Here is a 24,375-nt window from a genome sequence, read left to right on the forward strand (position 1 = left end):
TTATACATATTTTATTTTATTTTTTTTAATTTTTTTTTATTTATGATAGTCACAGAGAGAGAAAGAGAGAGAGGCAGAGACATAGGCAGAGGGAGAAGCAGGCTCCATGCACCGGGAGCCTGATGTGGGATTCGATCCCGGGTCTCCAGGATCGCGCCCTGGGCCAAAGGCAGGCGCCAAACCGCTGCGCCACCCAGGGATCCCACTTTATACATATTTTAAAGACCTAAACTATTCTATTCAGGGAAAGAGTCAAAAGAGTAAGACCTGAGTTTCTTAAAAGCAACATGACCAAGAATCTTCTCTTGAAACTCATGTCTTCCTGGCCACTATAAACTCCTTGTGATTGACTAAAGGAACACTCTGGGAAGACAATAATTTTCAAGATCTTTTATGGGATTCTTCTATTTTCCAAAGTTTTTATTATTTTTTGGAAGTCTCTTGATTGACCCATTATTCATTTCTTAGAAATTTCTGAATTTGCCCATCATGTTGAAGGGTAATTGAAGATTCTTCTGTGTCCTAAAACCTATGGTGGAAGTTTGTTAATATTTTTTCTGCTAAGGAAATTTTACATGTTTTGGATCTTGAAGGGAGGCAGAGCCAATCTCTTAAATGAAAGGTGAAGGCACTGGATGCCTACCTTTCCAACTTCCCATGCAGCTGACTCATGACTGTGTAGAATATTAGGGCAAATTTAAAGGAAGGGAGACACTTGTCTATATATAAAGACTGGGGAAAAAGCACTCAGGAAGTGGGAAGAGCTTCTCCAAAGGCCCAGGTAGAGGTACTTAGTGTTTCTGAGGAATAGTAAGGAGGTCAGAGTGACTGGGGCACTGTGACTATGAGGTTGAGTAACAGATTTACAAGTGTATGTTATACACATTATCCCAAGAACATTTATAAGAGAGAGCACCTGGGATCAAGAAAGGATGTGACTTGCCCAAGATTGTACAATAAGTGCCCAAACCAGAACTCAGTAGCTCTTCTGATCTCAAGTCTTGTGTTTTCACCAACATGCCATTTTGTATTCATCTGTATGAGTGAATTCATCTGTATGTATTCATCTGCCTTAACATGATTTTTTTTTTCATTTAAAATTTTTTTTAAAAGATTGTATTTATTCATGAGGGATATACACAGAGAGAGGCAGGGACATAGGCAGAGGGAGAAGTAGGCTCCCTGCAGGAGCATGCTGTGGGACTTGATCCCGGGACCTGGGGATCACCACCTGAGCCAAAGGCAGATGCTCAACCACTGAACCACTTAGGCATCCCAAGCATTATCTTTATACTTTATACATTTGTTCTTTATACATTTTTTGGTTAAAGCTACCAGACATCAGGAATCACGGCTTCTTGTATTGCACTGAATGCAGCAGATTTCAAATAGATGCTTCCTAAATACCTTTGTTAAATCATTCTAACAATTGAGTCTTCCTTCAACTTTATTGTGATAGATGGCCGAATTTCTTAATTTGGTGGGAATATTTTAGAATAGGTTTATCTGATTATCTAGCAGTTTAGCAAATGCATTTTATATTTGCATTATTTATGTTTAAAGCCATTTAAAAGTTTTACATGGAATATAAAATTACTCATATGAAAACGTTCAACTAAGGAGACAAAGGTTAAAATCATATTCAATAATCGAAATCATTCATAACATACTGTCATACAGATACACAAACACACGCATAGGTATATACACACATACATAAGGATTACCCATAACTAACTGAGTGTTCAAAAATATTTTTTAAATCCCTAATGAAGAACTAAATGGGTCTTTACCGATAGTGTAGTATTAAAGCAGACAGGTGATTTAATTTGTGTTATTTAAAAATGTAATTATTAAATATTCATGACATTTTATACTTTATGAGACTGAAATACTCATACCAAAATCATATGGTGAAGATAAAACGTAGACAAAGAGTCTGGGTTCCCACAGCCACCGACCCCAAAATGACCCGCTAATAAATGCCAGATTCTCATCTTGTAAAACTCCTATGGGAGAATAATAAAGGATGAACATTTGGCCCAACGTTTATTTTTATAAAACAACCACCTTTAGTTTTCTTTCAAAAGAATCATTTTCCTGCTCTATAAAAGTCTATGGTCCTTTATGAAAATATGTACCTCATATCACACAGCCAGAGCCACAAATTTGGGCAGGTACACACAGAACTTCAGACTTCCAGCCTATCCAATCTAGGTGACTTAAATTAAAGTTGATATTTATGCTTATATTTTACTATTCCTAGCAAATTTACCAGTTAATTATATAATCCTTCATTTTTCTTAGACCACGGCTTGGGTTGTGAAATTGGGGGGAATAAATTTATGTAGGTTTAAAATAGAAATACAATGAATATAATCAGTCTTGTGATTAGTAATTGGTATAGGCCAGACATTCCCAAACATTTTAATCCAGGGAAACTACAGAATAGATGAGTAAACTCACAGCACTAAAGAATAACGAGGTTGTGACTAATACAAATGTAAATGAAAACACTTGTATCAAATATACTTAGAGGTGACTCAAAATTAAGAGATCAGGGATAGGTGTGCCAAGTGGTATCTACAAAACTCTGTTTGCCACACTCCCAGCTCTCCCTTAAGAAAAGCAACTCCTGGAATCTCTGTGGTTAATAAATGCTATGGCTCATGCCATGTAAGTCTACTCCAACTTTGGTTATTACTCAGACCAAGAGTTTGTCCTGGAGCCAGAGACCTAGCCACATACAGATATTTCATATTCTCTAAGGAGGTGTGGTAAGAAAATCTTGCCCCATAGATTAGATACTCCTATCAGATAATAGCAAATTACTTAATCACATCCTATCTGGGGGAAAAAATGAGTGTTAATTACATTTTAAAAGTCAAATAATTAGTATTCCTACATTCCCTTAGTTTTCAGATTATCCATGTGATTTGCTGTGAATTTTAGTTTTGAAGATCTAGGACACAAATGTATAAGGGCAGTGAGAGGTTCCCCAAGCTACTTTGTTTCTTTTCTTTTCTTTCTTTCTTTTTTTTTTTTTTAAGATTTTATTTATTCATGAGAGACACAGAGAGAGGCAGAGACACAGGCAGAGGGAGAAGCAGGCTCCATGCAGGGAGCCAGATGCAGGACTCGATCCTGGGACTCCAGGATCATGCCCCGGGCCAAAGGCAGGCTCTGAACTGCAGAGCCACCCAGGAATCCCCAAGTTTCTAATATAATCTTACACATTAGAGGAGTGAGACTCTCTTCCTTATAGAAAAGAAGGCCTGGTTCTTGATGGCAAAAAGTTCTGGGTAGATTACAGGTTAGGAAGGAAGAGGGAGAAAGGGAGGAGAGTGAAAGTAGAGAGAGAGAGAGAGAGAGAGAGAGGAAGAGGAAGAAGGGAGGACAAAAGAGAAGTTACAAAAACAAAAATACTTCCCAAATGATTTTACCTAAAAAACTAAAACTCCAAAAGACACAAAGAAAACTAACCTAGACAAGAGAGCCAAAAATATCAAAATTAACAATTGGAAGATGAATTTAAAGCAGAAAATTAAAAAATTATAAAATTACAGAACTTTGAAATTAACTATAGTATGGACTCTCAAAGAAATAAAAGAAGGAAAAACAACAAATAGGCAGAGATGATGAAAGAAAAGGTGGGTGAGAAAATCAAAAAAGAAATCTTAAAGAAAATGACAGGGATAACTTCTAGAATGAAGTTGGGGACATATCCCTTGTAGTGGAAGGCTTAATGGCAGAGGAAGGAGTGTGGGGATAGCTGACAGCCTAGGTTTGAATATGAGCTCTGCATTTTCAGCTATGTGACTTTTTCTGCAAATGAAATGTCCTCTCTACGTCCCTGTTTTTTCATCTATAAAATGGAAATATAAATATTTTTCTATCTCAAAAAGTGATTACAAAGTTATTAAATAAACTCATGGTTCTCAAGTACTTAGAGTGGTGCCTGGTTCATTGTAATTGCTCAGTGAATATAAGCCTCTTCTTATTCTTTTGTGCATATTTGAAATGCTTAAGGTTTTTTTTTTTAGAAAGAGTAGAGATAGAATAAAAACCGCAAAAAAGTATAATTAGCTAAGAATATATCTGTAAGATAAATACAAATTTTAAAAGTTGTTCACAGAAGATCCACAATGTGAAATATTAATTTTAACAGAATTTGTGCCTCAAAAATAATATTTTTTAAATTAAAGACTATGAGGGAAGCACCAGAGAATTAAAAGTAATTTCTCTGTTTATGTTAGAAGAAATCAAGAGATACCATGCTGATTTAGAGAATATTTAGAGAAACAGAAAATGTAGAAAAGTGGAAAAAATCAAGTAGTGCATACGCAATAGAATAGAAAACAGTAGAAAAAGCAAACAATCTTAGACATATAGAAATAAAAAAACAAGATGTCAAATATAAGAATAGAAACATGTGACCTAAAAAAATATAAACTGGTTAAATGATATTATATAAAATTAAAACTTCAAGTGTTAGATTAAATAACAATACGCTACTATATGCTATTTAAACTAGAAAACTAGAACTAAATTACACATCTTTCTAAAACACAAAACAATGTAGGAGACAAAACAGGTTAATTTCTAAAAATACAGTTGTTACAAAAGACATTAACAATCTTAACCTTCTCTTACCCTTTGATAACCTATGGTATAAAAAATAGATTAATAGAAAGCTTACGTAGCCATAAATAAGTTTTGATATTTCATATAAGCACATGTAACTATATAAATACAAAAGTTTAACATGATATAAATATGTATATGTGCAAATTACATAGTTAACTATCCTGTAAACATAGATTTGGCATGTTTATAATGGTTGAACAAAGCTTTAAAAAAACTTCAATTTGTCTAGAAAATAGTATTTAGTCAATACTTTCTGCTCATAATGTGATACAAATGACCTTTATTAGCAAAAGCTTAAACGACCAAGCAAATAACTTTTTTGTCCATCTGAGATTTTGCTAATTGATTTTCACTTAAAACCTCTATGAAATTTAAACTCACTTTTCTAAATAGCTCTTAGATCAAAGAGAAGATCAAAACTGCATTTGTAGAGTATTAAGGAAACATTAGCCTTATTAAAAGACAGAAGGAGGTGGAAAGCTAGCCAATTAATGTTATGAATTTAGTATAACCTTTTTACCAAAATCAGAAAAAAGAGGACATCGCAAGAAAATAATTAAAGAATAATCTTGCATATTAATGTAGATGCAAAAATTCCAAATGGAATGTGAGGAAGCACGGGCTGAATTATTTATCCAGACCAAATAGGCTTTATTACAAAAGTGCAATTAATTTTTAGTTCTCTTATGTGTGGATAATTATATCAACAATATAAGCGAAACAAACCATATGAGAATTTTAAAGATGTCTCTTTAATAGAGAATTTAGACAGAATTGTAATGGACACATAACCTTTCTATACTTAGTTTCCTCATTTGCAAAATGTGGGTAAATAATGGTATGTACCTGGGAGGTTTGTTGTGGGGATTAAAGAAGTTAATTCAGATAATATGTTCACAGTGTGAGAGAGTATCATATAAATATTAGCTACTATTTTCAAGAACCATTTCCCTTAAAATTTGGAATACCAATATTATAATCATCAATATAATAAAGACTATCTCTATGCCCAGAGCCATCATGACCATGAACTGCAAAAAGGAGTTATTGTCATCGAAATGAACAAAAATATGACATGCATAAAATGATTATTTTGATATTTTTCAAAATTTTTTGCCAATATTGTTTAAAACGTAAAGATATAATGATCAGCTGAAGAAGACAAAATTACAATTTTTATATAACTTGCTTATATTTCCTGAAAACTATAACTTTGGATCTCATAGAATTCTGTAAAGCCGCAAGTTACAAAATGAAGACTTTCTATACACCAAAAATGTCATATTTCATATAAGATTTCTTTCTCATTAATACAAGTAACATTAAAAAAATTGAAATAAATTTGATGCTTACTAAGAAGGAGATTTATGTAATTTATGGTGTAATCATCCAATGAAATATTCTGTATATATTAAGATTGAGGTTTTGAAGCATTTTTAATTAGTTGGAGATATTCCTGTAATAGTTGTATGATAAAACAAGTAATTGCTGCAAATTTGTGGTTTACATCCAGTAATATATAAATGTACAGTGAGGAATTATAAAATATTATTAAAGAATATTCATCCCTACTTGCTGGAATTCACTTTGATTCTTCTTTTCTACTTTCTAAATTTTCTGCATGATTATTTCATGACTTATATAATTTGAAAAATACATTTAAAAATTACAATAACTAACATCTAAGTGCAATTTATTCTATTATTATTCTAAGTGCATTTTATTTTATTATTATTTTTGGTGCAATTTAAAAAAGCTTCGTTGACTCTACCATAAACCTCCAACATTTTATATTTAAGTAACAATTTACAAATAATCTATACTTGTGTGTTCTGAGACTTTGGGACTATGTATTGAAATAAAATTTCGTGATGAATTTGAATAATATATTTACATTTGAGATGTCATTCAAAGCTGTATCAGAAATTTCTGGTTTGAGTAACATTTAGAAACTAGAGTAAATGGAACTGTTAAGAACAAACAAGTAGAAGACATTGGCATACTCCTAGTGTGGAGGAGGAGAAGTGTGTATTCCTCTGGTCCATAGCAGCATATGAGGAATTGGCAGTACTCAGAAGGGAATACCCGGGAGGCTGGAATCTAGGCAGAGAGGTTATGAAAAATTCCTCCTCCTACATGTAGCACAGAAACTCTTGAGCCATCAATTGTAAAGATACATTGGGACAATATCTTTATCAGCGATAAATAGTATGAATATCCCCAAGGAGTTTGGGGGTCTTCTTGATGCTTTGCTGTGGTGTGTGAACTCATGAAGTTTGCACAACGGTGTTAGGAGTTTTAATAAGGACTGAATCTGAATTTCCTGCTTTCTCTTCAACATGGGAAGAGTAGCTCAGTGTATCCGCTCGATAGCGTAATACTGTGTGGTTGGGTTCTGAGAACGTTAGGAAGCACCATTCAGATAGAATGCCCTGCTACAGGCAGGAGCCCCACATGCCTCTTTCTCTAGGTTGATGTTATATCCTTCTTCCCTCTTCCTCGCATTCTAAGATCCAACAACCATGACTTTCTTTCTGTTTCTTAAACATATGTTCAGGGGTGCCAGGGTGGCTCAGTGGTTGAGCATCTGCCTTCGGGTCAGAGAGTGATGCCACGGTCCCGGGATCGAGTCCCACATCAGGCTCCCTGCATGGAGCCTACTTCTCCCCCTTCCTATGTCTTTGCCTGCCTCTCTCTCTGTGTCCCTCATGAATAAATAAATAAAATCTTTAAAAACAACAACAACATATGTTCACCTGGCATAAGGGGCTTCATACTTGTTGCCCCTGATGCATAGAATGCTTCAGCAAAATATTTACATGACTCTACCTCCTCATCATCCAGGTTGCAGCTCAGATATAACTTTTCCACATATATCTTCCCTGTCCACCTAACCAGCATCATTGCACTCATTCTCGATCACATTTTCCTCTTTTAAGGCTTCGAAACATTTGCAACTACCAGAAATTTTCTTATATATTTGCTTACTGATTCTTTTCTCTCTCTCCCACACTATAATTATAGGGTCATAATAGCAGAGTCATTATCCACAGAACCCACTGTTCCATCCATAATACTGAGAATAGTATGCAGCACGTAAGAGGCATTCAATAAGTGCTCGCGAATGAAAGAATAAATAAATACGTGAATTGTAGTAAACTTGAGACTTGAGATTTTGCCAGAGGTTTTAGTGAAAGGAGTCTTCCTCCTCCCACATCAATCTTTAAGCGCTTTCTTTTTTTTAAAGCACTTTCTTTTAATATATAAACATTATATAAGCTGTTTTTATTTTATATTTTGACTATTTGATCTACAAGGTGATTGCAGGGAAGATAAAATCTGGACACAGGGCTAAGTGTCAGAGTTCTAACGCTTCTATCTGCTGTTCAAGAAGCCAACATAGTGGGATGCCTGGGTGGCTCAGTGATTGAGCTTCTGCCTTCGGCTCAGGTTGTGATCCCAGGGTCCTGGAATCAAGTTCTGTATCAAGTGCCCTGCAGGGAGCCTGCTTCTCCCTCTGCCTATGTGTCTGCCTCTGTGTCTCTATCTCATAGAGATAGAGATTCTCACATAGAATAAATGAATAAAATCTTAAAAAAGAGAACTGTAGCCAACATAGGCAAGAGGAATGAAAGATTTTGTTGTTGGAATTCTTTTAGATTTGGTATATTATCCATGTGTATGTATAAGTCATTGGTCTTTATATTTTGATTTTCCTTTTGACATGTGCAGATTCCATGATGAAAATAATAAATTGGGGTGTTTGAATAGATTATTCTGTTATTATTTTATCCATTACCTTGTATTATAGCTTGGTAATCAATTTTGAAAGTTGAAGTTGGCATAGTAAGTGTTCTCAGATCAAGTCAGCCATATGTCTACTATGTATAAAAACACATAGTTTAAGATATCTTCTTTGGCCATATTATGCCTTATATATATGCTGTTAAATCTTTAAAGGAATGTAGATAAATTTTAAAAATCTGCATGGGTTATTTATGTCACATATTCAATTATCTCTAACATATGATCCATAAAATATTTGGATTTCTTGTCTTATAGTTCATGATACAAATGATTAAACATGATTAAAGCAAGTAATTAAACTTGAATATTAATACTAGTATTTTTTTTGATCTTTTGGGATTTTTAGATTCAAGAGCAAGAAGTAGTTTAATTTTTAATTTTGCATTTGCATAATCTGTCCTGTATACAATTTTAATATTAACAAAAGTACTTATACAAGGCTAAGATTTTTTCTACTTTGAAAAAAACTTACTTCCTTTAGCTTTCAAAGTAACAAAGACAAGAGATTATTTATGCTTAGTGTTAATTAAAATATTTATTGCAATTAATAATGTTTGATAAGTAGTTTATAGCATGAGATGCTTTAGACTCCTGTTCCAAAATATAAAAGGATTATTCTTCTGATGAAAATATACTTTTGTATTGGCATTAACCTTTTCAATATATACTACAATCTTTGTGTATGTATATATTACAAAAATAGATAAATATAAGTAAATTAGACATTTACGATATGTTGGAGAGTACATGAGCTAATCTAAAATACAAACATCTTTTTTGAAAGAAAATAAGAGATTGGTTGCAAGAGAGGAAGGCTGCTTAACTACCTCACTGATTCTTAAAACCTGTTGGAAAATGAAGCAAAACCAAGGGAAAAGGCCCTGCAGGGGTTATGAAGCCAGTTAAGCTTCATACATATGTTTGCTGACAGTTGGAAGAATGAACATTTCTCATCCCCCTTTGACTGCATTAAAAAACGTTGGAAAAGCTTGTGGATTCAGGTTTCATGCTCTTTGCAACTGAATTCCTTTCCTTTTCATATTTTAAGTTTGTAACATGTTCTATATAGTCCTTAAGTGAACATCCTGTTTTCAGGACTTCTAAAACTCCATTGCTTTGAACAGTGTGCCACATGGCAATACTACAAACATAAAGAGTCCAGCTGTTAAGATGGAAAATACCATATAAATCACTGTAAAAGCATCTTGTCTTACTACTTTGGAGAGCTCACTGAAGTATTTTAAAGGAAAGGGATACCAACTTTAAAAGCCTCCAAAAAGCACTGTCATGATTCTTTGGATTTTCGATTATAATCTCAGGCTGTTTCGCGAAGGGAAGGTTTACATAGCCTGTTCCCTGAGTAAAGAAGTGTATTTTTTCCACTAAATTTCTCAAGTGTACTCTTGTCCCTGAGCCCCTCGATGTGGCTTGTGAAATTTGAAACCGTATCGTAATTAATTCTATGTAAATGACAGTCTTTTATATAGAAAGTTCTTTGAAATAAAATTCTAGCTATTTCTACCTCACCCTGAAAAATAAAAATAAACTCCTGGGCAAGTCTTCCAGATTGAAAATGTTTCTGGGAAATGACGCACCCTCAACTAGGACAGTCCTAGAATTTGGAGCATCTTGGAAAAATACTGAGGTGGAGTAACACTCAGACTACCTCCGCCAAGGGTAGTTTTTATTCTTGATGTTATACATTTTTAAGTTGAACAGATATTTTACACACTGACAGAGGGAATTATGGTGAGAAAAGCAGAAAGCGTCTAAATGCTATATGAATGAGGGCTTGGATTTAGAGACACAGATGAGGCTGTGGAACCATACTAAATGTTGAATAATGTTACTTCCTTATCCCGTTTCTGTCCAGAATTCTACAATGTGATGCTCAGTAAGATCTCCTATTCTCTCAGTTCAACTGCCTCTTAGTTTTTCATGTGACTGTGGGGTCATCATTCCAGGCAATCTCCAGGTAGTAAAAAAAAAGGAAAAAAAAATCTGTTACTACAGGAAACAATTTGAAATAGGAGTCTTAATCTATGTCAGTTTGCCCTGATTTCTGTTTTGCTTTCTTGATTTCCAAATAAGATTCTTAATCACTTTGTTCCCCTCGTTGGTCTATTTCAGAGATTTTGAGTGGGCTTTCTATTCCTTGGAAGAATTATTTATTTTGCTTTGCTTTGTTTCCTATTTGATTAGGAGGCAGCAGAGAATGGAATTATTATGGAGACTCTACTGGATTCAATACACGGTTTGTGGCAAACTATTTAACTTCTCGAAATCTCCTCATCTGTGAAATGGTGGGGAGCATAACACCTTTCTCATAGAGTCATTATAAAAAATTAAATGAATAAATATTTTGTTAAGAGTTTGCTACAGTGGGATCCCTGGGTGGCTCAGCAGTTTAGCACCTGCGTTCGGGCCCAGGGCGTGATCCAGGAGTCCTGGGATCAAGTCCCACATCTAGCTCCCTGCATGGAGCCTGCTTCTCCCTCTGCCTGTGTCTCTGCCTCTCTCTGTGTGTCTCTCATGAATAAATAAATAAATAAATAATAATTAATTAATTACTTAATTTTAAAAAAAAGAATTTGCTACAGTGCCTGGCACACAATAAATGCTTGGGCAGGGATGGATAATATACAGACCAACAATACTGGAATTTATAATCATAGTTGATTAGCTCTGTGCTTAACAGCAGCTTAGAATAATTTAGAGATATAGAGTATTAGAGATAGAAGGGCCTTAGGGATTATTCAGTTAGCAATTTCATTTTATAGATGCAGAGTTGAAATCCAACTTAAGAATGTGAAGTGCCCAAGGCCACTTCATGAAGGATCTGAGACAAGGTCCTCTCCTTCCATTTTGTAAGTTCTGTATCTTTGTGTCGCACCATGTTCCTATTACACATCTCTCTATTTTTACTTTTGGCAGCTTCTCAGGGAGGGTGAAACATATGCTTGACAACATAGCTGCTGGTAAGATACCAGAGAAGTTTGTTTTCTCATTGCACCTTTTAAGATATGCCCTGTTGATCGAGTAAAGTATGACCTACGGAGCAAAGTATGGAGATTGTTTCTGATGTTTCCATTACGTAGACATGATCATGATATATTTCAACAACCATCTTTTTAAAAGAAAGGACTCATTGGACTTAATATTCAAACAAGAAGGTCATCTACATATTTAAATCACAAGAATGAAACATAGAAGCAGGCCCTGGATGCATGTTTGTAAAGCCATTTTGCAATGAAATGTAAAGACCAGCACTATAATGCCTTTTGTGGGATCAGGTTAATGCTTACTGTGCCTGGAGCTTCCCCGTTTGACAAAGAAGAGTTTAGATTTATCAAATGTTAAACACATGGCTTTAACGGTTCGTAATAGGAACATTCCTGAGGGATTTGCACTAGTTGTGAGGTTGTATTCACTTCACTTTATTTCTTTCCTGTGGCTCTCCCATTTCCCTTTGGGATGTGTTTCATGTGTCTGTTATTGCTTTGAAGATTTTTCATTTCTATCTCATGCTTAACACCTGCCATTGACTCTTGTATAACTTATGAGAAATGAATGGCATTCTTCCCCCGGGTTCCAGTCTTTATAAGGTGAAGGCACTTGTGCTGATTTAGGGGGAAAAAAATGTAAATTTCACCCCTTTTGTACTAATTTGAGATTTTACTTTTGGGGGGGTTGATAAATTTTTTGAAACTTCGTATTTTATTTTTATTTTTTTATCTCTTTTATTATTACACTGTAGAATAAAGCAAAATAACAGAAATCTTGTGGGTTTTTTTTCAGATAATACATACATGAGAACACTGAATATAGAGATCACTTGAGACACCAGAAAATTCTTCTAGAAGATTATTTTATTCCCAGTTATCTTTAGATTTTTGACCTTTGTTAAATGGTGATAAATATCTTGTCACAATTCAAATCTGAAAAGAGACTTAGACGTTGCTACATCATAAAATGGTTTATGCAGGGTAGTATTCAGGACTCAATCATGAATGTCTGCCTGTTAATCATACGGGGAGATTGTCTATACTTTAAGTTTATGCCTGTCAGTGTGTAGGTGGCAAGAGCAGTACATTCTGAGTATAAACTGATCATCACTGAAATGAATAACAGAAAAATGTATTTGTGAATGTGCTTCCAGAGTGAATCGATGGAAAACATTCAGCTTGTATTTAGGTGGTTGTATCTGTTACTTTCCTGTTTTTATCAGATTTGAATTATGAGATTGAAATTAGGTTTTAAGAAAAAAAAAAAACATTGTGGTTTGAGAAAACCTTGCATTTAAAGGAATACTACTTATTTTCTTAAAGTAATTTCTTAATTTTCATTTAAGAAAAGAAAATAAGAAGTATTTGCCTTTCTGGAAGGGTGATTCTTTCTCATAATTTTCTGACCTTTACTCAGCTGGTGCCAGGACCATATAACTTTTACAGATATTACAGCTTCCCTTAAATTTAAGCCTTCATAATTTAAGCCTTTTTAGTTTGAGAAGAAAGAAGAACACACATCTTTTAATCTCATCAGAATGATATTTTGATTCTAAACAGATCATTTAATAAGTAAATATAATGTTCTTAAGAGGCTTGAGTGGGAATTTTGGCAAGTGGCAAGCACATGAGTTTCAGCAGTGATGACTATTTTCAAAAAACATTCTGAGGCCAGTTTCTTGATGTCCTATTTCTGATTCTCCTTCAAAATGAATTTAGAGTTACATGCAATCATATTTAGAACAAATTTAGGTGGCATTCTTTGGATAAAGAAAATCTATAAAACTTGTTTTTTACGAGATAGAATGGCCATGATTAGATGCGTTAAGATGAGGAAAAAGTCCTGCACTTAAACAATTTTCATGTACCTTAAGTATTATCTCCTAGCCACACAAATGACTGAAATGAATCAGGGGTCCCACTTACATTCGGAAAATTTAAAGTTATTTAATCATAAGATTTCTATCATTATAATCACACTTCTATCTTCTTTTTTTTTTTTTACATTTTTATCTTCTCCCTATTTTTTTGCCCATTATGAAATGGATTTTTTTTGCCATTTTGTCTGCGAACCCTAAATAAATGGTGAGGATGTAGGACTTAGAACTGACTAACATGTCTCTAGTTTTCTTTGACAATTATTAATATCTGTGTATCAGATTGATAATGATTGCCCACTGTTTTCTAAGGTTTGCTCACATCAATGGTAATGTAAACCAATTAATTGATTCCTTCTCCTCTCTTTGGCCTTGGTCTCCTTCTCTCTTCTAATCTTTTTGCTTTTAATTATATATATATATATATAAATTGTAATAGTATATATATACAATTATATATATATATATATAAAACACATATATAATAGAAAGTATATAGTTTGTGTATATGTATCTTAAATTTGTAATTTGAACCTGAGTTTATTTTCTGAATTGTAGATTGAGATATCAAACTGCCTGTTCAACACCTTCATTTTACTAGGTACTCTAATGGTTTGAATTTATTTAATACTTTTAACAATCTTTTTTTTGCCCACCCACCGCCCCTCTGATAACCACCAGTTTGTTCTCTGTATTTAATAATTTGTCTTTTTTCCTTTCTTTGATCACTTTTGATTCTTAAAATCGATATATGAGTAAAATCATATGGTATTTGTCTTTCTCTAACTTACTTCACTTAACATTATACCCTCTAGGTTCATCCATGCTGTTGCAAATGGCAAAAATCTCATTCTTTTTTATGTCTGAGTAATATTCCATTCCATATCTTTCTCCATTCATCTATTGATGGATATTTAGGTTGCTTTCATACCTTGGCTACTGTAAATAATTCTGGAATAAACACAGGTATCTTTTCAAATTAGTGTTTTTGTTTTCTTTGGGTAAATACCCAGTAGTGGAATTGCTGGATCAGATCGTAATTCTAATTTTAATTTTTTGAGGAATCTTCACACAGTTTTCCACAGTGGCTGCAACAATTTGCATCTCCACCAACGGGGTACAAGTGTTCCTTTTTCTTCACATCCTCATCAACACTTGTTATTTCTTGTCCTTTTTATTTTATTTTTAAAATTTTTAAAAATATTTTATTTGTGAGAGAGACTGAGCGAGCTCAAGAGAGAGCATAAGTAGGCGGAAGGGGCAGAGGACGAGGGAGAAGCAGACTTCCCACTGAGTAGGGAGCCTGATGCAGGGCTCAATCTGAGGACCCTGGAATCATGACCTGAGCCAAAGGCAGATGCTTAACTGACTGAGTCACCCAGGTGCCCCTGTCCTTTTGATTTTAGCCATTCTGACAGGTCTAAGGTGATATCCAATTATGGTTTTGATTGCATTTCCCTGATGATTAGTGATGTTAAATATCTTTTCATGCATATGTTGGCCATATGTATGTTTTCTTTGGAAAAATGTCTATTCAGGCCCTCTGCCCATTTTTAAATCAGATTATTTGGGTTTTTTGGGTATGTGTTGAATTGTATTCTTTATATATTTTGGATATTAAACCCTTATCGAATATATCATTTGCAAATATCTTCTCTCATTCAGTAGGTTGCCTTGTTGTTTTTCAGATAGTTTCCTTCACTGTTTAAAACCTTTTTATTTTGGTGTAGTTCCAACAGTTTAATTTTGCTTTTGTTTTCCTTGCCTGAAGAGACATATCTAGAAAAATGTTATCATGGCCAGTGTCAAAGAAATTACTGCCTATGTTTTCTTCTATGAGTTTTATGATTTATTTTAGGTTTCATATTTTGATCTTTAATCCATTTTATTTTTGTGTATGGTATAAGAAAATGGTCCAGTTTCATTCTTTTGCATGTACCTGTTCAGTTTTCCCAACACCATTTATTTAAAAGATTATCTTTTCCCCATTGTATATTCTTGCCTCCTTTGTCATAGATTAAGTGACCATATAATTGTGGGGTGTTTTTTTTTTCTGGGCTTTCTGTTATGTTCTATTGATCTATATGTCTATTTCTGTGCCTATATCATATTGGTTTGATCATTATACCTTTGCGGTATATCTAAAAATCTGGGATTATGACTTCCAGCTTTGTTATTCTTTCTCAAGATTGCTTTGGCTATTTGAGGTCTTTTGTATTTCCATACAAATTTTAGTATTATTTATTCTACTTCCATAAAAAGTATTATTGGTATTTTGATAGAAATTGCATGAAATCTCTAGATTGCTTTAGGTAATAGGGGCATTTTAACAATATTGGTTCTTCCTATCTATGAACATGAAATATTTTTCCATTTGTGTCATCCTCGATTTATTTTATCAACGTTTTATAGGTTTTGGAGAATAGGTCTTTTACCTCCTTGGTTGCAGCAACTGCAAATTTTGAAGTCAGTATTATCTCCATTTTGCTGATGAGAAAGCATCCAGACAGGTTAACTTGTTTAAGGTCATAATTTATATTACACGTGTATGTGCATGCATTTATATGTTTAAAAACTAAATAATTTTAAGATTAATAATACAGTTTTTAAAATATACGCATAGGACAATGACTAGATTTTGAGAACTCAAGTGTTAGTTGACCTTTACTCTTCCATAATATGGCCTATGTATGCATTAAGCCACTAAGATCTTGCGATTCTTTTTGAAGTATCATTGTATGAATCCTTAGTACTAATTTTTAAGAGTATAATAATGTATCATTCCAATTTCCAGGAAAATACTGGCTTATGGAAACACGTCTACTTCTTTATGCATCCAAAAGATCCTAAAGTATGATTAGTGATAGAAGGCTTTTTGTTTTGTAGTCATATTCCTACCATGGTCTTGGCCTTGTTTCTTTCTAGGCTTTATCCCCAAACACTTTTTTCCTGGTTGAGAATTTTGACTTGTATTTACAAAGTAAGACTCTCAAAATTGATCAGTAGAGTTTTTTAATCAGTTCTCTTCTTTTTATGAAGGTTTTTCAATTCTATACTGGGTAAGTCTTTATTAAAGGCATTTTCTGGGACATCTGGGTGGCTCAGAAGCTGAGCATCTGCCTTTGGCTCAGGGCATGATTCCAGAGTCCCGGGATCAAAGCCCACGTCGGGCTCCCTGCATGGAGCCTGCATCTCCCTCTGCCTGTGTCTCTGACTGTCTCTCTCTGTGTGTCTCTCATGAATAAATAAATAAATAAAACTTTTTAAAAAGGAATTTTCTGAAAAATTTGATATATATTCATTAGCCATTATATATAGCTAGTTATAGGACAAATACGATCTGCAAACTTATTATGTGCCGACAGTTAGCTAAGACAGGCAAAATTCCCATTCTTAATATATTGCTCAGGTGGGAGATATTGGACATCAAATAATCAATTTTCAGTTGGTGTTAAGTGTAGGAAGAAAACCAGAGAAGATGACGGGACAGTGACTGGATGGCTTATGGCACTGGCCCCAAACTGTGCAAGATCTAATCATGTTTAAGATCAGAAAGCCTAATGTGGCCATTGCACAGTGATTGAAGAGGAAGATGGTACAAGATAAGTTGAGAGTCATAGGCAAGAGTCAGATATATTGGTTCTCCTCCTACCAAATACAAAGACATTGTATTTGCTTCAACTGTGACAGAAAGTCATCTGTGTATTTTAAGCCAGGAAATAACATGAGTTAAAAACATGCTTTGAAAATCTATTCTGGCCTCAGTGTTGGGAATGGTAACTAGGGCCAACGGAAAGAATGTGTGTGCTTCATGGGCTCAGCGTTTGACAGAGTTTGACAGGTAAAGGTACTCACAGTGCATACACACTAGTGAGTACTTTTACCTCCATCCATCCTTCCTGTGAAAGAATAGAACATTTTTCAGAAATCTTTGACACACATACCATGTTAATTACATTTTACAAACATATAGACAAAATTAAAACTCATTTTTGCCCACTTAGAGTTAGAAATGTTTGGATTGGTAGGTTCATAGTGAAATGGCTTTTTTTTTTTTTTTCAGTACATCCAGTGTTACATGATATTTTTCAAGGGGCAAACTATTTTTCAAGGGGCATTTTGATTTGGGAAAGTGGCTGAAACTCTTTAATGTAATGTGTTTGAATTGTTACATTGTTCCCAATAATAGTATACAGTGGTACCATGGGACAGGGCAATTTCCTGCCATCTTATGCGGTCCTGTACTGGTGGGATATGAGATCATGTCATGAAATCCACGAGTGTGATTTATAAGACCCTTTGCTCAATTTTGCCTGATGTCATAGAGTAGACTTGCCTAAGGGCTATGTAGCAAGTGAGGTATGACTTCTCTAACCCCAATTTGTTTCTTTTTATTTTAATTAAAATAGAGTAAGAAAATAATTTTGTTAATGTGAAAGTGGCCTTCTACTTTACTTGATCTAGTTTTCTTTTAAGAAATCTGTTTTCCTTTAAGGATATTATTACTGACATAACTCTTTAGTTTTATGAAAATGTTTCAGTAATTTTGTGTCTTTTTTCCAAAGCCTTTACTCATAGTAGTCACAATAAGAAACAAAGCAGCCATAGTTTCTAAGGTCCAGTAGGAATATATTTATTGAGAGGAAAAAATTATAAAGGACAGCATGCAGAAATTTTTATATAAAGTAGTCCCAAGTGATATTGATAGAAATTATTTTTGATATCTTATGTTTCAAAATATGCTGTAGAAAAACAGAAAAAGACGATGCAATTGAATTATTTTTACATGCATCACAGTATATCACTTTGGCCTGTTCTGTTCATTACAATGGCAAATAGAGCACTTGCACCACAGAAAGCCAGGCTTCATAATTAAGTGACATCTATTTATATTTTATACCCATATTCAAGGGATGGAAAATTCATTCTGTAAACTTTATTTTTTAAAATGGATTACGAAAAGATATCATGGTTTTTTCCTCAACTTACAAGTCTCGGCTAAGTAAAAAAAAAGGAAAAAGTAGTCTATCTGTCATCTAAGTTTCATTCTATAGAAGACTAAGATTTGGTGCAATGACTAAGTTATTGTCTAAAGAAGACACCAGACTCTGCATTTGATGTCTGCACCTAGAACTTAGTACAAGGATGCCTCATGCTGTCATGGGTCACACGTATACAGACAAGGCCAGGACAACTGCTGATCTCCTTTCTCACTTTCCTACCTGGTGGCTAACAGGTCTCACTTGCAGTTTTCAAAACTAGCAGAAATGATGTCTGTGCAAGCCTGTTTAGAGTCCGTGCATTCCCTTTTGGAAAAGTGGCTCATGACTGCCGCTGCAGTATGGCTCCGTGATGGCAGTTTTAACTATTTGCTGATTGCACCTACAGAGCACCAGCAGTATTCCCCGATATTCCCTTGTGGACTACAGCCAAGACAGAGGAAACCAAGGGACCTGAGCCTAGACAGCAGGGCTCCCAAATCATAAGTTTGATAATAATAATGACACACAGGAATGGAGAGACTACAGGGAATATCTAGAGCAAATCTTACACACGACAGATGCCACTTGATAAACGTAGTTTAAAAAGAACATACTTAAATTCCATGTGCATGTGCAGCTGTTAAGCTATTTCTTTGTGTTAGACATATTCTAAATGATATAAATGATTCTAAAAGAGATACATTTATATAAAATTTGAAAAAATACAAGTCTTCAGAAAAACCACCCACAGTATCAACATTTAGGAAAATAACTGTTAGATATTTGGCACATTTATGACCGGCAGTTTTCATAAATGTATAAATATGAATAACATATATATTTTTCTGAATATAGGATTATAGTTATTTTATGCAATTTAAGAAATAACAAAACAGGCAATATTCTAAACGCTGTGTAAATATTAATCCTCAAAAACCCTATAAGATAAGCATTACTATTACTTCCATTAAATGAATCTACCCTAATGTTCATCAACAGGTAAATGGATAAATAAATTTTGATGTATCCATAAAATGGAATGTTTTTCAGCCACTACAAGAGATGAAGTACTGGTATGTGCTACAATATGGGGGAAGCTTAAAACATGACACTAAGTAAAAGAAACCAGGCAAAAAAAAAAAAAAAAAGTCACATTTTATAAGATTCTTTTTACATGAAATAAGCAAAATGAGAGAGAAAGCAGGTATATGCTATATGCTTGCTAGGAGTTAAGGGTAGGGATTAATGGGGAATGATTACTTGACAGATACTCAGTTTTTCTCTAGGTAATGAAAATGTTTTCAAACTAGAAAGAAGTGATGGTTGCAGAGTACTGTGAATGCACTAAATGCCACTGAATTGTACACTTTATTTATTATTATTTATTTGTTTGGTTTAGAGAGGGAGAGAGAGAGAGAAAGGGGGAGGAGTGGCAGAGGGAGAGAGAGAATCTTAAGCTGGTTCCACACCCAGCATGGAGCCCCACTCAGGCCCTGATCTCACAACACTGAGATCGTGACCTGAGCCGAAAACAAGAGCCTGACACTTAACCAACTGAGCTACTCAGGTGCCCCTGAATTGTACATGTTAGAATGGTTCATATGTTATATGAACTTCACCTCCATAAAGAAATAAATGAGAAAACTGAAGCACAGAGAGGTTTATTAATTTGCCCAAGGTCTTAACGGCTAGTAGGTTGTAGATCTAGGACTTAAGCTACAGCAATCTATGTCCATATACTATGCATTTAATTATAGTGAGGTACTACAAGTAGGATTGTATTTCTAGATTTAACTTGATGCTTTTGTAAGCAGTTTTCCTTAACATTAAGCAAATATTCCTAAAATGTTCATTTGTAAAATATAAAATGAATGTAACTAGCAAACTTTTCATATTATTAAATAATGAAATATATAGCTTTGTCTGGAGCTCTTACTTTTTTCTTATTAGTTTCCTTCTTTGCTCCCCCTTCTCCCCTATACTACAGTAATCTTTGTCTGCTTTTTTCCCCTCCATGAACTCTAGACTATTTAACACCTGACACTCTGAACATTTCCCTCTTCCTGCCAGCAGAGCAAGAAAGGCAAACTTTGGAGACACTTGATTTTCTACCTGAAATGAGATGAGCTTTGGAAAAGCTTAAAGAAAATATGCTTTTTGCTCATGTGTCTCAGAATGCAGAAAGAATGAAATGGGCACATGTCAGCCCAAGACAGAAAGCAGAGGAGATGCCACTTCATGTGCAGGAGCATGTTCAGAAGATAGTTGCTAATGAAAATTGAATACATAAAAGCAAAAAACAACCAGACAATTCTTCAAAACAAGAGAGGAATTGGAAAAAGAACATTTGGGAAGGAAAAAGATGTGAATGTTTTCTAAAAGAAGGTACAAACCCAACTCCTAGAAGCAGGAGATGGAGTGAGATGAAAATTATTACAGGCATAAGGAACAGCAAGTATGAAGAGCTGGAGAGAGAAAGGTGATAAATTGTTCTTGAACTCAGAAGTTTCCTGTGATGCAGAAAATGAGGAGGCAAGTGGTTCAAGAAAGGTGGAGAGAAGGCTGGTGCCAGACCATGTATGACAGAATTTGTCACTAAAAAAAAATTCACTAAAGAATATTATTTCTAATTCATAGTGGCCAACACAGGGTCCCATTATCTAAAACTCATATGTACGTTGACCCACACACAACTCACCCATTTCTGACAACCTGAGCTGGTCTGTACCTTTGCAACAAAACCAGTTCATTGATCACCTATATAGATGACACGGCATTGCCAGATGAATATAAACACTTCTAATTACTTACTTTTTGCACAGATGTCACAAACTGGCATTACATTTTAAGTTGCACTGATGTAAGGAGTTTTGATTTTATTATAGGCCCAATGGGAACTTACAGAAGAGTTTTCAAAACCTGAGTAAGGAAAGAAGATTTGCATTTTGAATCACAAACAATGGTCTGTAAAGAAAACATTGGACAGGGCAGGGGTAGAAGTAGGGAGAGTATAGGAGACTATTACAGTCATGAGGTAAAAATGTTAGGTAGTGACTATGAAGATGGGTAGACGGATTCAAGATGTGTTTCAGCGTTGGTACCAACGGTGTTAGTAAGTTGGATGTGGAAACAGATTGAAGGAAGAATTAAGAATGACTTAGGGATTCTGTTTGGTATAACTGTGGATATCATACATGCAAGTGGGGGAAGATGGGAGGAATGGTTTGGTATAGACATGGAGATCGTAGAATCAAATTTTGCTAAACACAAACTTGTTACAAGAGAGTCAAATGGATGAAGAGTATCATTTGTTTAAAAGCTGGTTTCTCTCCGGTTAGATTAAAACAAGATGTTTACACCCCCTGATCCTAGAATTCTTAACAATCATCTTAGCAGTGCTTTTGATGAACTTATGAAGTGGTCTGATTGTAATACTGCTAAACTCTGCACAGTTAATGGTTACCTGTGGGAAGATAAATTGCTGGCCTGTAAGCAGAGAGAGTTCCTGGTACTTACATATCTTAAAAATGTCCTGTTAGTCTTTTTATGAATCAGGTTCATTTAGGTTTTAGATTAGAAAAAATGGATTTGTATTAGAAGTATAGATTTACACTCAAATTTAAATGGTAGAAGTGAAAAAAGTCTTGTAAAATACCATAGCTTATAGGAAGAGTGCCAGAAAGGAGAAATAAAGACAAGTCAGCAACTTCCTTAGATTTCCAGAGAATAACCTTTGAATTCATACTAATTAGCTTCAAAGGTCCTGGAAAATTTGACCCCAGCAACTGGCCTGTTGAACTTTGTCAAGCACGAATAGCAATTTAGTTCTTTGGTTGGCTGGTGAGGACATGACAAGCTATCTGAAGAATTTCTCATTTACTAAGAAATTTCCTTATGGTACACATGACAGCATTAACTCAATACCGCCAACAAACTCCCTGTTGTATTTTTACCTGTCTTTTGAAATATTATCCTTGATATTACCAAAATAAGACGCATGGTGTCATAACATTGGGTGCATTTTAGGGCAAATTCTTGCTTCTGTGAGGGCTTTTCTTTATGAGTTTATTTCCATTCTGGTAACATGAAAGTTCATCTTATGAGTCTACCTCTGGGATCATCTTTTCACTCAGACCACAGGTTTAAGCATATTTCTCCAATCTTAAGCTTCCGTGGACATGAGCACATAGTACAAATGGTATATCTAATGCCAAAGACAGTAGAAATAATGTCAAGCCATGGTCATCGATTCTTTTATTTTTTAGTTCATATCACTCCAAGAGAAGAAATTTACCTCATTCTCTCTAGTTTCTATTTCCTGCAGAGTTTCTTAGTGCATAAAGCCAAGATTAGTTGTTTTATTAGGAAAAGATTATTGAAAAATATCATTTACTCTGCTGTTTCATGGATTTTTTTCAGAATGTTCAGTAGCAGAAACACATATCCTTGAGGATTACTTTTAGTCATGGTTGAAGATCTTAAATGTGACAAATTTTTAATTTGGAAGACTAAGGGTTGACAACAGGCCAACTACTTCAACTTCGGAAGACAATGACAACAGCCAGTATTAATTGTTGCTAAATATAGTAGACATACCCCTTATCCCAAGTGAGTCATATCTGCCTGGTGGGAGCTTTCTCAGGGATATTACCATGAACAATGTAATAGATTCTTTATTCTGATTTATCTGTGGGAACACAGTTATAACGATGAGATTTTGATCAGGGCACAAGCTGGTAGCCTCACTAACTACTACGTTCTAATGCCCATGGGTAATCCACTTAACAATTGAGATAGTATTTTTTACTCTTATCCGTGGAACAAATTCCCTCCAAATGTATATTATGGATTCTTTATGCCTTTGAAAAAAACTTGTATACTAAATATAAATATTTCTTTCTGGGTAAGATTAGATTTGGCTGAACTGGTATCTATAACTACCCAGGGTCTGTACAGCTATTATCCCTAATGCGCCATGTGGTAATAACTCAGTCAGCTCTGTGCTTTTTAAACCAATCCTCAATCCCACTCCATCAATTTGTGTGTGTGACTGGTGTTAGTTCCGATTGCTTGCTAAAATCCCATGCTTTTCACTGCATGTAGTTCCCAAAGCAGAAGGTACTGTTTGTTAAATCTGCAGAAAGATTTAAAGTATTGGTTATCAATACTCCACAGTTGTTATTGCTAAGGAATGAGATTTTTTTATTGTCAGGCTAGTTCTCCTGCAGATCTAAACTGGCAAATTTTGAAGGCGTTGCTATAGATTTCAGTGCTCTGGGGATTTTTTTTTTCTCTCTCTCATCAACGTTACACTATATAACCCACCACACCTCTAGAACTCCACCTAATATTTACAATATTAAGTGGACTTTTATTTTAAAATAACACCAGTAGCTCTTTTGATTTTATGATTTACCTAGTCAGGAAACCTCACAGAGATTACGATAAGCTCTTACCCCTGAAACTTGACTCCTATCTCTTTATCTTTTCAATATTAGTAGCTAAGCACATATAATGAGCTAGGTAGGTGAATTACTGAATCTTCCCTATGTTCTAGGAACTAAAAAGATAAAAAAGATAGATGTCTGGACTTTAGCAGATGGAATAATCCATCTTCCCTGGGTAGAGTGAAAGGAGGTGTTTGACTTGGACCTTGAAGAATTGTGCCAGATGCAAAAGGTGGAGAAAGATTCAAGCCAAAGGTATAGAGCCTGTTTTTTTGGCAAAAGGCTTGAGCAATGGAATGTAGGAAGGACCCAGAGTGACCTTGTAGCTGAATACAGACAGGCCCATTAGACGACCCACCTTGAAATACCCATAGGCCCTACCTAACCAATGGGTTACTTACAACAAGGCACAGTTGCCAAAAAGGGGGAAATTCCAAATGTTGCCATATCTCCTCACCTTCCTCCTTTAAAAACAGCCCTCACCCACTGCCTCTTTGCAGACAGTCTCTAGTTTTCTGTCCTGCCCACTCCTCCCTGTGTATTCAATAAACTTTTCTCTCCCTTGTTCTGCATCAGGTGAATACTTTCACCTCCAGTGCCATTGCTGTCC

This window comes from Canis lupus, chromosome 3 (assembly GCF_003254725.2).
Source record: "Canis lupus dingo isolate Sandy chromosome 3, ASM325472v2, whole genome shotgun sequence".
Taxonomy (NCBI): domain Eukaryota; kingdom Metazoa; phylum Chordata; class Mammalia; order Carnivora; family Canidae; genus Canis; species Canis lupus.